At 37.0% G+C, this 14963-nt stretch overlaps 1 protein-coding gene across 8 annotated transcripts in view; it reads left to right on the forward strand.

Annotated features, from left to right (window-relative positions):
- The window catches only part of RFX3 (regulatory factor X3), a 294873-nt gene that overhangs the window by 41189 nt on the left and 238721 nt on the right, over nt 1-14963 (forward strand). For 2 of the 8 annotated variants that reach the window (XM_089913243.1, XM_089913248.1), the window contains exon 1: nt 1-14963. This exon is cut by the window's right edge and continues 35344 nt beyond it. The exons of 2 other annotated variants lie outside the window; for them this stretch is intronic. The gene's annotated coding sequence lies outside the window, so the exon portion shown is untranslated. 4 more of the 8 variants (XM_089913244.1, XM_089913246.1, XM_089913247.1 and 1 more) reach the window with 4 other exon arrangements.

The raw sequence follows: 14963 nt of genomic DNA on the forward strand, positions 1-14963 counted from the left end.
TAAATTATGAATGTACACAAAACATAGAGTATTTTAATATGTCAAATATGGGGTCTCATGTCTGAATTTTTTCAATAACTTTTTAAAATGTGAGATTTTGAGATAGGTTTTTCCTTTCTTGATGGTTGACAATAGCTAATATGGTAAGGAACTTTTCTTTTACTACTTGTATATGTTTAAGACAAAGTATTGGAGCTGTTCCTCACATTATACGGTTACAGTTAATATTTTTAAATGCTTCAGATAGCTTATTAGCTCTCTGTAGGGCTAAAAAAACCTCAAGAGAACGCCTCCTTCCTATCCACCTCCCCAGCCCACCCGAAGTAGGATTAAAGGCATGCTGCATTGAAAAGTACTAGCAGCTAGTGCAGGAAATAGTGTGAAAGGGCATTGAGGCTCCTATAATGTGAAATTTCTAGGCACTTCTCAGGGTGGTCTAATGAAAACAAATATGAGCCTCATATGTTAGTCTTTTGCTGCCCCTTTGGTACTCTCGTGTCACCCTGCACGATGCCTGACTTTGGCATTCTAAAATGGCACTCAGCTAAGTGCATATGCCACATTCATATCCATAGTTGTTTCATAGATTAGCAAGCATCAATCCTGTATCAGAATTAGTTCAAATTAAAGATAGTAAAATATAGCAGCTATCCTTATGAAATTCAGCCAATGACACAGGAGTGTGAGAATCAGTGGGTACTAACTATTGAGTAGAGTAATTGGCTAACATACTGCTGATGTCATAATTCCCCTACTCAATAACGGGTTGGTTATGTAAGAAGGTGCAGCAGTTTGGTGTGTGAACTTCTGCTTCCACTACAGCAGTACTTTAAAGAGGCTTTCCGTTGGCATTCAGAAAGGTGAAAAGTGCAGAGGTGGTAGTGGGAGGGGCATCAGAGGGATAGGCATAGAGTCTGAGTACTTGTAAGCTGTTCATCATCATTGGTCTTTGAGATTACGCTTGTACCCGAATTGAATTACTTTCTTACCTTCCCACACAGTTGGAATGCAACTGAAATGCAGCCCGTTGAAGGCGGTAAAATATTGCTCTTTTAACATTTCTTCAGTCTTCAGCTTCTGTGGGACGATAACCATACAGTTTGCTGGTTAAGAGACTTAACCAAGACTCAAGAGAAATAAACTGGAGCTATTTCCTCCATTTCAAACCTGTGGTTTTATAAAAGTCCACCAACGGGTGCACCAAAAATTCCCCTAACCACTTTTCAAAAATTTTTATAGATATAAGGTTGCAGGAAAGATAAAGTAAATAGTTTTATGTGTAAGACCTTTGTAACATGATTTATAACAAAAACTATGCATTTATGTATACGTGTTATAATTAAAGAGCTATAATCTTTATCACTGATAGTATATTTAAAGAGACTCAGTGCCAACTCTTTCAAATAGTTTTCCTAAGAAGTTTTGCAGCTTTATCATATTTATTAAATCATTTGAGTTGTCTGTATCTAACAAATGAATGATATTCTTTTTCCTTATCATTCATTTTTCATGATTGAGGGTATCTGGTATGGGCATCGATAACATACCTAATAATTGTGAAAGCTCATGTGGACCTAGAGAAAAGAGTGTCCATAGTGTACTTCGATTAAAAATGCTTGCAAATAATGTTTATTAAAAATAGGTTAGTGGGGCTTCCCTGGTGGCACAGTGGTTGAGAGTCCGCCTGCCAATGCAGGGGACACGGGTTCGTGCCCCGGTCCGGGAAGATCCCACATGCCACGGAGCGGCTGGGCCCGTGAGCCATGGCCGCTGAGCCTGCGCGTCCGGAGCCTGTGCTCCGCAATGGGAGAGGCCACAACAGTGAGAGGCCTGCGTACCGCAAAAAAAAAAAGAAAAAAAATAGGTTAGTGGAAATTTAAAATAAAAAACCAGTGGATATTTTGGTGGAGTCCTTCTTTTGGGTAAGTTGTAGGAGATGAACTTAACTTGAATTATCCTGAAAAGCCATAGAAAACAAATCTATATGTGCTGCCCTTCCCACTTTTTCCTTTTAATCTGACTTTTGGGCTTTCATTTTGATAGCCTTAAACTCCTTTGTTACATGTGAAATAAGTAAGTTGTCTTGGGAAGGGGAGGGGTAGGGAGGGAAAAGTGTTTTTACTTATTGCATGGCATATGGGCCGTTAATTATAATATACTTTATATTTACATTGTAGATCACACTTTATAAGGTTCTTTTGTATGTACAGCATCTTATCTAACTTTCTTCCTGACCAGTTATATGGGACCATATAATGGATGGGAAAGCCGAGTCCAAGAGAGGTTAAGAAACACCTTTGAAAACTGTTGCACAGCAAGTAGTTGGAAGATCTAGCATGTGCACCCAGATCTTGTGACTCTTAATCCAGTGTTCCTGTCCACTATATTAGTAATTTTCAAATTGTATTTTCCAGTCAAAGAAGTTCTTCAGGAGCCACCTTGGGTAATGTTGGTGGCTGCAGAGCACATCCATTTTTGTCTCTTTTTCTTTTGAGGCTCTGAGTAGTATTTCATCAGAAGTAAGCTTTTGGAGCCATTGCTCTGTACTGTTTTTCTTTGTGCAAGGACTAAAGAGTAGCAAACTATATTCCTTTAAGTGACAATCAAGGCTGTATACCTCTTGTCCTACTGGCATTGTGGATCTAGAAATAAGAATTAGACTGTTGGCATTTTCCTTACTTCTGTTCCTTGTCAACTAAGTACTTACTGAATATGTACTGAACACAGTATGCAGGATACACAAGTTACTAGCTTTTTACCAGGGCCAATGACAATTGGTTTTAAAATAGTAATATAGATTTGTAAAAATTAAAATAGAAACTGTTCATATTAAACATATTATATCTTGGTCATAAAGTGACATTAATAAGCATCACCATTTTTATATAATTTAAAATATTGCTTATACTTAATAATCCCAAGGCTGGTAGTTAAGCGTATTTGTTCTTAGAAGTAATTTTCATAAGCTATTATCTATGTTAGAGTCTTGAAAATGCTAGATTATAGTAGCATTTATGAGTATTGCTAATAGTGTCACAGAATGGTTCCTTCATCATATTATAGAATTCTAGAGTCTTTGATAATAATGGATTCCAAAACATGTTTTTACCTTACCCAAGTATGCATTTAAGCCTTATTGTATTGTTACAATCTATGAAATTACATACCTGCAAATAGAAAATAAATTCCATCAGTGGTCAACAAAAACATCATGAAATTTAATAATGGTTAAGAGTTTATCACACAAATTCAAGATAAGAGTAATTGTTATGGAAGCAACCTAAGTGTCCATTGACAGATGAATGGATAAAGAAGATGTGGCACATATATACAATGGAATATTGCTCAGCCATAAAAAGAAACTAAATTGAGTTATTTGTAGTGAGGTGGATGGACCTAGAGTCTGTCGTATGGAGTGAAGTAAGTCAGAAAGAGAAAAACAAATACCATATGCTAACACATATATATGGAATCTAAAAAAAAATGTTCTGAAGAACCTAGGGACAGGACAGGAGTAAAGACACAGACGTAGAGAATGGACTTGAGGACCGGGGGAGGGGGAAGTGTAACCTGGGACGAAGTGAGAGAGTGGCATGGACATATCTACACTACCAAATGTAAAATAGATAGCTAGTGGGAAGCAGCCACATAGCACAGGGAGATCAGCTTGGTGCTTTGTGACCACCTAGAGGGGTGGGATAGGGAGGGTAGGAGGGAGACGCAAGAGGGAGAAGATATGGGGATATATGTATAGCTGATTCACTTTGTTATAAAGCAGAAACTAACACACCATTATAAAGCAATTTTACTCCAATAAAGATGTTAAAAAAAAAGAATAATTGTTAGACTCAAATCATAGCATTGTACACATTTAATGTGTCAACAATTTTGTACTTTTTATTTAAAACTTTTTTTATTGAGATATAGTTGATGTACAATATTATATAAGTAACGTGTACAACATTATGATTCACAATTTTTAAAGGTTATACTCCATTTATAGTTATTATAAAATATTGGCCGTATGCCCTATGTTGTACAATATATCCTTGTAGCTTATTTATTTTATACATAATAGTTTGTACCTTTTAACACCCTTACCCCATTTTGTCCCTCCCCTTCCCTCTCGCCACTGGTAACCACTAGTTTGTTCTCTGTATCTGTGAGTCTGTTTCCTTTTTGTTATATTCACTAGTTGTACATTTTAGATTCCACATAGAGTGACATCATACAGTATTTGTCTTTCTCTGTCTGACTGACATCACTTAGCATAATGCCCTCCAAGTCCACTGCTGTTGCAAATGGCAAAACTTCATTCTTTTTTCTGGAGTACTACTTTTCTTAAACTTAACCATTGAGCTCTTAGTTTAGAGTACTAAACTAAACACTCTAAACTAGTAATGTTTGTTTTCTCCACAGTTCATTCTGAACATGGAACAATTAGAGAGGCACTGAAAAGGGCAGTAAAAATGGATATATTGGCAGGAGTGAGGAAGGATTCAAGAAGCGTGGGGGGAATCTGTTTTCAAATTTACTTGTATTTCTTTTTATTTTTTATTACAGAATTTCAGCTAAAAATCAATAAAGCAACAAAATGACAGGTATGTTAGATCCTTAAGTTATCTCCTTGAAAGACAGACCTAAGTAGAATGAACTTGAATTATAGGAAGGACGATTTTAATTTGTCATAAAGAAGATATTCCCTAAAAGTGAGTGGCAATAGAGGGATATTTGGGATGTCATACTCTATAAAGATCTTTAAGACTGGAATAGTTATCTATTCAACTAAATATATGTTTTATCCTTGAAGTCTCTACCAAGCTGAAGGTTCTTTTAGCTGAAGCTGCTAATTGCTGATTGCTGGAAATTAGCTAATTAATTAGCTAATTATTTAGCTAATTAAGCTGCTAATTGCTTGGAAATGTATGCAATATGTATATGATTCTCTTATAACTAAATATGATATATGTAGTTTATGGAGATCCTTGTATTATTTTTCAGAGATAAAAATTGCAAGTACATTGCAAATTTGGGATTATAGAAAGAACTAAAGTACCCTTAATCTGAGAAATAATATATATTCCATATTATTATGTGTGATTTAAAAATACTTGATAAAAAATGCAGAGGAAGGCAGCCATTAATCAAAAATGTGAGAATGAAGCTATATCCTTTGGCAAGGTGGTTTAGTGCAAACAGCTAATGCGTTTATGAGTTAGTCAAACCTGAGGTTAGATCATGGTTCACCCACTTATTAATTCAATATCCTTATGTAATATGAGGATAATAACTGTTGCCTTGCAGCCTTGTGAAAACTAAATAAGGGATATATGTGAAGTACATAATGCAGTGCTTGGTACATAGTAGTGCTTAATAAATGATACAGGCATACCGTGGAGATATTGCAGGTTCAGTGCCAGACCATTACAATAAAGTGAACCTTGAAGTAAAGTGAGTCACACGAATTTTTTGGTTTTTCAGTGCATATAGAAGTTATGTTTACACTATTCTGTAGTCTATTAAGTATGCAATAGCATTATGTCTAAAAAAAATAATGTACATATCTTAATTTAAAAAAATACTTCATTGCTAAAAAATGCTAACCATTATCTGAGCCTTCAGTGAGTCATAATCTTTTTGCTGGTAGAACATAGAGGATCTTGCCTCGATGTTGATTGCTGCTACTGGTCAGGATGTTGGTTGCTAAAGGTTGCAGTGCCTGTGGCCATTTTTTTTTTTTTTTTTTTTTTGCGGTAAGCGGGTCTCTCGCTGTTGTGGCCTCTCCGTTGCGGAGCACAGGCTCCGGATGCACAGGCTCAGCGGCCATGGCTCACGGGCCCAGCCGCTCCACGGCATGTGGGATATTCCCGGACCGGGGCACGAACCCGTGTCCCCTGCATCGGCAGGCGGACTCTCAACTACTGCGCCACCAGGGAAGCCCTGGCCATTTCTTAAAATAAGACAACAATGAAGTTTACCATCATTGATTGACTCTTCCTTAAACAAAGGATTTCTCTGTAGCATACAAGGCTGTTTGATAGCATTTTACCCACAGTAGAACTTCTTTCAAAATTGGAGTCAGTCCTTTCAAAACCTGCCATTATTTTATCAACTAAGTTTATGTATTGTTCTAAATCCTTAGTTGTCATTTCAACTATTTTCATAGTGTCTTCACCAGGAGTAGATTCCATCTCAAGAAACTACTTTCTTTGCTTATCCATAAGAAGCAACTCCTCATCTGTGCAAGTTTTATCATGAGATTGCAGCAATTCAGCCACATCTTCAGGCATCACTTCTAGTTCTCTTGCTATTTCTGCCACATCTACATTTAATTCCTCTACTGAAATCTTGAACCCCTCAAAGTCATCCATGAGGGTTGGGATCAACTTCTTCTAAATTCCTGTCAGTGTTGATATTTTGACCTCTTCCCATGAATCATGAATGTTCTTAATGGCATCTAGGATGGTTAGTCCTTTCCAGAAGGTTTTCAGTTGACTTGGACCACATCCATCAGAGGAATCACTATCTATGGCAGCTATAGCCTTATGAAATACATTTCTTAAATAATAAAACTTGAACGTTGAAATTACTCTTTGATTCATGGGCTGCACAATGGATGTTGTGTTAGGAGGCATGGAAACAACCTTAATCTTGTTGTATATCTCCATGAGAGGTCTTGGGTGAGCAGGTGCATTATCAATGAGCAGTCATATTTTGAAAAGAATCTTTTTTCTGAGCAGTAGGCCACCACAGTGGGCTTAAAATATTCAGTAAACCATGTTGTAAACAGATATGCTGTCATCCAGGCTTTGTTCCATTTAGAGAGCACAGTCAGAGGAGATTTAGCAGAATTCTTAAGGGCTAGGATTTTCAGAATGGTAAATGAGCATTGGCTTCAACAAAGTCACCAGCTGCATTAGCCCCTAACAAGAGAGTCAGCCTGTCCTTTGAAGTTTTGAAGTCAGGCATTGACTTCTCTTCTCTAGCTATGAAAGTCCTAGATGGCATCATCTTTCACTATAAGGCTGTTTTGTCTACAATGAAAATTTTTTGTTTAGTGTAGCCACCCTCTTGAATTATCTTAGCTAGATCTTCTGGATAACCTAATGCAGCTTCCGCATCAGCACTTGCTGCTTTATTCACCTTGCACTTTTATGTTACTGAGATGGCTTCTTTCCTTAGGCTTCAGGAACCAACCTCTGCTAGCTTCAAACTGCTCTTCTGCTGCTTCTTCACCTATCAACTTTCATAGAATTGAAGAGAGTTAGGGCCTTATTCTGGATTAGGCTTTGGCTTAAAGGAATGTTGTAGCTGATTGATTTTCTCTCCAGACCACTAAAACTTTTTCCATATTAGCATGAAGGCTGTTTCACTTTTCATTTGTGTGTTCCCTTTTAATTTGTGTGTTCACTTTTAATTTCCTTCAGGAACTTTTCCTTTGTATTTACCACTTGGCTACGTGTTTGGTACAAGAGGCCTAGTTTTCGGCCTGTCTTGGCTTTTGACATTCCTTCCTCACTAAGCTTAATCATTTCTAGCTTTTGATTTATTTATTTTTTTAATGACTTTTGTTTTTTTTTGATGAGGACCATTTTTTTAAAAGTCTTTATTGAATTTGTTACAATATTGCTTCTGTTTTATGTTTTGGTTTTTTGGCCTCGAGGCATGTGGGATCTTGGCTCCCCAACCAGGGATCGAACCCACACCCCTTACATTGGATGGCTAAGTCTCAACCACTGGTCCGCCAGGGAAGTCCTGCTAGCTTTTGATTTAAAGTGAGAGATGTGTGACTCTTCCTTTCACATGAATACTTAGAGGCCATTGCAGGGTTATTAATTGGCCTAATTTCAGTATTGTTGTTTCTCAAGAAATAGGGAGGCCCGAGGAGAGGGAGAGAGAGAGATGGCGGAATGGCTGGCTGGTGGAGCAGCCAGAACACACACAAAATTTGTCAGTTAAGTTCACCATCTTGTATGGGTGTGGTTCATGGTGCCCCAAACAATTACAACAGTAACATCAAAGATCACTGATCGCAGATCACCATAACAATATAATAATAAAAAAGTTGAAATATTGTAAGAATTACCAAAATGTGACACAGAGACACAAAGTGAGCACGCGCTGTTGGAAAAATAGCACCAACAGACTTGCTTAACGCAGGGTTGCCACAAACCTTCAATTAGTAAAAAGCGCAGTATCTCCACGTGCAGTAAAGCAAAGCACAATAAAAGAAGGTATGCCTGTAGTTCCCTTCATTCCGCCATAAGTCTTAATGTTTGTTTAGGAGTTTGGATCAGGAAAACCAAGAGAACAGGGAGGGGATGAAGGGGCAAATTGAACTTCAGTCACTTGGGATATAAGATTCAACATACTTCTTGCATTTACTATTTAATTTCTCAAATTTCACTTTGTCCTGCAGTGGTCAACAAGAATTTAATTGCTTTATTATATTAAGGAGACACCAGTTTTGGTCCTACCTTGAGCAAAAACTTCAATATCAGACTCACTCTTAGGAAGAAAGCCATATGGAGTTGTAAGTAGGAAACCACAGGTGAAGCAGAAAATATTAAATGTTTTCAGATTTTAACTTCTGGAAAACTCACTTTTATTGAAAGGAAGTAAATGTTTACTTAAAAGTTCAGTGTGACAGATGCATTAGTTTCTTGGAATTTATGGTCAGTCAACTCTCATTTTGTTTTAATTAGCATAATTATCTTAGGTTCCCTTCTGACTGCTATTCACCCCTATCCTTCCTGCTCCACCCCCTACTCCCCAGCTATCCTACATTATCTTCACTTCTGAATTTTTAAAGGCTCTGCAAATAGCCAGTTTCCCTAAGTTTGTGGTAAAACTAATTTAACTGCAAAACCTGAACAAAATGACGTGAGGTACTTAAGGGTCTTTCTTTACCCCACTCTTTGAACATTCATTCATTTAGCTACAGAAGTGTTAATGTGAATGATTATGGGTTGCTGCCCCAGATCCATCTGCAGTGTTGTGTATGGTATTGCTTTCTAAAATTAAAAAAATTCTGAGTCATGTGACATATCTGAGCCAGTGGCTTCCAGTAGGGGGTTGTGAATCTGTTTCATTATTCCATTTTATAGATGAGAAGACTATGCTAGAAGAAAGTAAATTACCAAGGTTTGAATGATATATTAAGATGTTAAGTAAATTATTCAGATAATGCATAGTAAAGCCAAATTTAAACCCAGCAGTCTTATACCAGAGCACATACTCATTTTTTTTTTTTTTTGTGATACGCAGGCCGCGCAGGCTCAGCGGCCATGGCTCACGGGCCCAGCCGCTCCGCAGCATGTGGGATCTTCCCAGACCGGGGCACGAACCCGTGTCCCCTGCATTGGCAGGCGGACTCTCAACCACTGTGCCAACGGGGAAGCCCCAGAGCCCATACTCTTAAACTACAAGGACAAGTGGGCAGCTTGCCCACCCAGTTGCCAAGGCAAGATTGAGCTTAGTTGGCACCAGTATTCATGTCTTGAGTTGACATAATTACTAATCTTTACTAATATAAGGAGGCATATACCTAAATATCTGTAATGGAAGATAATCTCCTTATAATTTGTATGTGGGTATGGACTATTAAGCTTTTCTACATATTTGGGTATACATATGTCTGATCATAGATTTCCACTAGGTATATTGGAGCCCAGCCACAAAGGCTTGTCTCAGGTTGAGGTAGAAAACTGTCTAGTTTCTCCATTGTCCGTCCTCATTATTTTATATTATCTATATCTCACTAAGTGCTAGAAATTGTTGTTTTGACTTTTTTCAACAAATTATTAATGCCTCTATGTTGTAGGCTAGAAATACAATGTTGAACAAGAAAATCATGGTCCCTTTTTCAGCAGGGGACAGTTGTCATTGTGGATGGGACAGTTCTTGGTGGGTTATCCTATGTTGTAGCATGTTTTAGCGACTATGGGCCAAAATGGCATTAGAACCACTTCCTCTCCCCAATCACTGTGACAACAGAATGACCCCAAAGGTTTCCAAAGTCATCAGGTAAGGGATGGTGGGATGGTGTAGTGGTCTATCTTGATGTTATTCATACTCAGCCTTGAGGATAGTAGCTGCCCACTTGTCCATGCGCTTTGTCCACACACTATCCAAGTTGAATAATTGATTTTAAGCATTTCTTTTTCTAGAATACAGGCTTCCTGCAAATAAATAGAGCTGAGAGAGCTACAAAGCAAATAACTAAACTGGTTACACTCCGGGTACAATGGCTAAACTGCAAAGCAAGATTAGTTGTGGATAATGTTACCAATGGCTAATTGAGAATTCTCCTTATACTGTAAATAACGAGCATAAGTTAATAAACTCCCAAGTTAACATACCAAGATGTTGCTATATTTTTTTAAGCTATAGAATCTTAAGTCTCTAGGACTTTATATATGCAAATTATTTCTTAAAGACATACAGCACATTTATGCTAATTATATTTTGTAGCACAAACATTTCTGCTTTGCTTTTATATTTTTAAGAGAAATTTTTAACAAAATTACAAATTTAAATAATTTGTAAATAGAAACAACTATGAAGGATTTATGACTTGAATTTGTCATTTGAAAGAGGAATAAAAATAAATTTTCATTCAGTGTCCATATTAACTGCCTTTTAATCAGTATTTTATATTAAAAGTAATAACATTTGGAAGTTTACAGAGCCTCAGGCTTATGACAGTTGCCGTTTAAATGACAATAATTTTATTGTATTATGATTACAAAATTTATTTATATGCTATAAAACATTCAGAAAATCCAGAAAGGTACAAAGAAGGGAGTAAAAAAAAAATTACCATTCATTATAATAAGACCATTATAACTCATGATTCAGTAGATGGATTCAAGATTAGATCTTTTAAAAAATGAAGGTACTTTTCTGATTGGAAACCATTTTGCAGATGAGGAAGGTGATGAATTGCTCATGTTAATTAGATATGTTTGCTGTAATTCCAGTTTCAGCTGCATATAAAAAAAGAATTGTGAGAGAGATTTATTTTTCTTTAATTTAGATGAGAAATACTTATCAGCCTATTATACATTAAACATTCAAAATGGATTTTCCACTTATTAGCTGTGTGACTGTTGGCAAGTTACTCTAAGTAGTCAATTTCTTGACTCAGTTTATTTATTTGTAAAAGAGGGATAATAACTACTTTGTTGAGTTATTGTAAGGGTTAGTTATAGTTTAGTTGAAGTATTTAGCAGCACCTCACATATAATTAGACAACAATGAATCATTAGTATTATTGTTTTTATTCTTTATAGTAACAATACATAATTTTAGCCCATTACTATATAAAATATCATTGCTGTGGTAGTAATTTAGCATATGAGGTAATTAACTGTGATTATTATAATTTTATTAATAGAGAGAATGGAGCCTAGCTAGACTGACTATACTTAGGATCTTGTCAGGTAAATATTACTTCCTTATATTTGTATAGCAGTTTCGTTTTCAGAGCTCTTTCTCATTTCTTGTTTTATTTGCTCTGTACAGTCTTCCAGTAAGAAAAGCAGGGCCTGTATAATTTTCCATTTTGCAATTGAGGAGCTGAGGCTTGTAGAGAATGACAGACTTGTCCAAGGTCATATGGCTTATAAGTGGTTAATCAGGTTCATTTCCTTCCACCTATAATTAAGATTCTCACTGAACCTAGATTGACCTTCAGTATGGGAAAGAACAGAGAATAGAATCTGACTATAATTGATGAGTCTTCATTTAACTTTAGCCATTTTATAGTTTCTTGTGTTTGCTCCCATTCCAGTCATCTGAACATTGGCTTTAATGTTTTAGTAGTCTATTATGTTGATGGTGGTTACAATGAACCACATCTCTGGATATTCACACGCTTGTGAAGTCTCTTTCCTTTCAATCTGGCCTGGGCCTGTAGCTTATTTTAACAAACAGAATGCAGCAGAATTAGAGCTGTCCGAAGTCTGGGCATAAGCCTTAAGAAAGCCAGGTAGCTTTTGCTTTTATGTTTCTGGGAGACCTGAACCATTATGTCAGAAATCTGGCTACCTTCCTAGAGAGACCATGTGGAAATGAGGCCACAAGGAGAGAGGGAGAGGGAGAGAGGAAGAGAGGGAGAGAGAGAGGGAGGGGGGGAGAGAGAGAGAGGCTCTGAGGTTACATGTATTCTAGCTGAGCCCAGTTCCTACCTGCTAGCTGAAAGCAATTGTGTGAGTGACCATCAGCAAGATGAGCAGAAGAACTAGCTGAGCCCAGCCCAGGTTGCAGAATTATGAGCAAAAAAAATAGTTTTTGTTTTTCTGAGCAATAAGTTTTGTGGTGGTTTGTTACACAGTAATAGAAAAGCCAGAGAAGCATGGCAGTGTACTTGAAAATAAAAGTCTTGCTAAAGGGTGTTTCCCTTTCTTGGCCTATTTTGACAGTTTTGGTCTTTTTCTGGTTTGCTAATGTCAGGCAGTGTTGAAGAGAGAGAATAGTAATGAATAATTTTTCCTTTCCAGAAGCTCATCTTACTGAACCTTTAAGTACACGGGTTTGGCCGATACTTGGGTAAACCTGAGGTAAACCCAGTCTCTCTGTGCTGAGTCTCTTCAGAGAAATCTCAGGAGATTGGGCTGCTTCCTATTTTCAGGTCTCTGATTCTTCTTCTCTGTTGAATTTCCTACTCCCAGTCTTTTGTGACTCTCTTTATCCCTGTCAGAGTTGAAATGGATTTGGCCTAGGTTAGCCAGCTAAGAAACGATGGCATAGTCTTCCTTCCTCTCTTGAACTTGTTTCTGTTGTCCACAAAGACTTGGGAAGCCTTTTGGGGCTGAGAGTAAAACTAAGACATGGACTCACCTCAGTTTCTGATCATTTACATATTACTTAACAGGAAAGATATGCTGCAGTGAAACATTACTCATGCAGTTTATCTTTTCCCTCTCATAGATCAGTTTCTTCCTATTTAACTATAAATACTGCATATTTTATTTTCCCATATAATTAAAGTTATAAAATTATAAAAATAAAAAAAATTGCAAAATGTTTTGTAAGTTTCTGCCAGAGATGAGAACCAGTGATCTAAACGCTTATAAGAATAATTTTTCAAAAACAATTTTGTTGTTTAAAATGCTTTTTTGTTTTTAAAAAATACATGAAGATAGATTTAAAATATTACAAAGCTCGATTGGCTTCCAAATTGTTGGAGTGAGGGCCTCAGTGTACTCTCTCTCCCTCTAACACAACAAAAATGCAAAACAACTAAAATCAACCATTTCAGAATTCTGGCAGTTGATCAAAGCCAGAGAATGAACTGAAACTTGTCTATCCAAGAGAAGACTACTGAACCTTGAGATGACAGTGGCATCTAACTTGTGCCCACTCCCATTCTCCCTCCTTCCCCAGCTTGTGGTATAGTAGAAACTGGCAGCATTGCAGACAGTGGAGAGATCTGACCACTTTTGGAGATCCATGAAAAGCACCATCCCTAGATCACAGTTAATATTTTGTCCGAACTTGTATCTCCCTGGGAAAACTCAGTTCTCAGAGAGTGATTGGCTATTGATTTGACTTAGAGCTCAGCTCAGTTGGGGGGAAGAAAATGCCTACCCCCTGGGCTTTACTGAAACAATAGCAACTGTTGGCAACATCTCCACTGTTGAAGGCTGTGATTTCACCTGGGGCAAACAAGAGCCTGGCCAGGAATGTAGAAGGAAATCCTGGAGGATTAGCCAACCATAGGGAACTTTGAAAAGCTCCAACATATTTCTAGATATCTAAAAGATTGCAGATGTGCAAGGCTGTGCATATGCCCAGGAAAGACCTGGGAAAGGAGAGGATCCACCTGTGGCTGACCTTGAGGCTCTGTGCAAGAAGGAAGTGAAAGCTAGGGCTGTCTTACAAGCTACCTGAAGTTTGAAGGTGTGGCTTCTCACGAAGGTTCCTTTAGGTTTGGCAAAGGGTGGAAGATACACAGGCAAGACATTTAAGGAAATCTTCTGACCAATCACTGGTTGACCACTAAATTATACTGACCCAGGAAGCCAGGCTTAAAAACAAAAAGAAGAATACTCAGTGGCCACATAATACAGGGACTACAGAATTAGTTCATGGAAGTGCTAAACAAATAAGCAGCACCAAGAAAAAGAAGAGAACTAGCAAGAAAAAATCTTAGTGGGGCAGTGTAGAAGACTCTGCCACCAGAATTGTTAAAATACATTATCTAGATAGCTTGATAAGTATCTAGTTAAATAGATAGTTTCAGATATCTATTTAGATATCCAAATAGATATCTAAAGCTATCCAAAATGTCTAGTTTTCAACACAAAAATTATGAGAAATAGAAAAGTATGCTACATACCTGGGAAAAAAGTGAAAAACTAGCTAACAGAAAAGTGTCCCTGTGGGCCTAGATTTGGACTTAGTAGACAAAGACTTTAAGTCAGCTATTGTAAATATGTTTAAAGAACTAAATGAAACCATGTCTAAAGAATTAAAGGAAAGCATGAAATATCTTACCAAAGAGAATAGCAATAAGCATAGAAATTATTTTAAAAGAACCATATAGAAATTTTGGATTTTAAAAGTGTGATAACTAAAGTGAAAAATTTACCAGAGGGGCTCAATAACTGATATGAGTTGGTAGAAGAAAATATTAGTCAACTTGAATGTAACTCAATAGAGATTATCCAGTGTGAGGAGTAGAAAGAAAATGAAAATGAACAGAGCTTCAAGAGACCTATGGGACACCTCAAGTGCACCAACACACACATAATGGGAAAATGGAAGTCCCAGAAGAAGAGCAAAAAAAAAAAAAAAAAACACAAAAAGCAGAAAGAATGTTAAAAGAAATGACAGAAAACGTCCCAAACTTGCTGAAAAAATACTAATTTACGCATTAAAGAAACTTAGCGTATTCCAAGTAGAATAAACCCATCATAGTCAAATCATAGTCGAATTTAGACATCATAGTTAAATTT

Source organism: Delphinapterus leucas, chromosome 6, assembly GCF_059928025.1.
Source record: "Delphinapterus leucas isolate spDelLeu-1000000601 "Yukka" chromosome 6, BTC_Dleu_Yukka2, whole genome shotgun sequence".
NCBI classification, from domain to species: domain Eukaryota; kingdom Metazoa; phylum Chordata; class Mammalia; order Artiodactyla; family Monodontidae; genus Delphinapterus; species Delphinapterus leucas.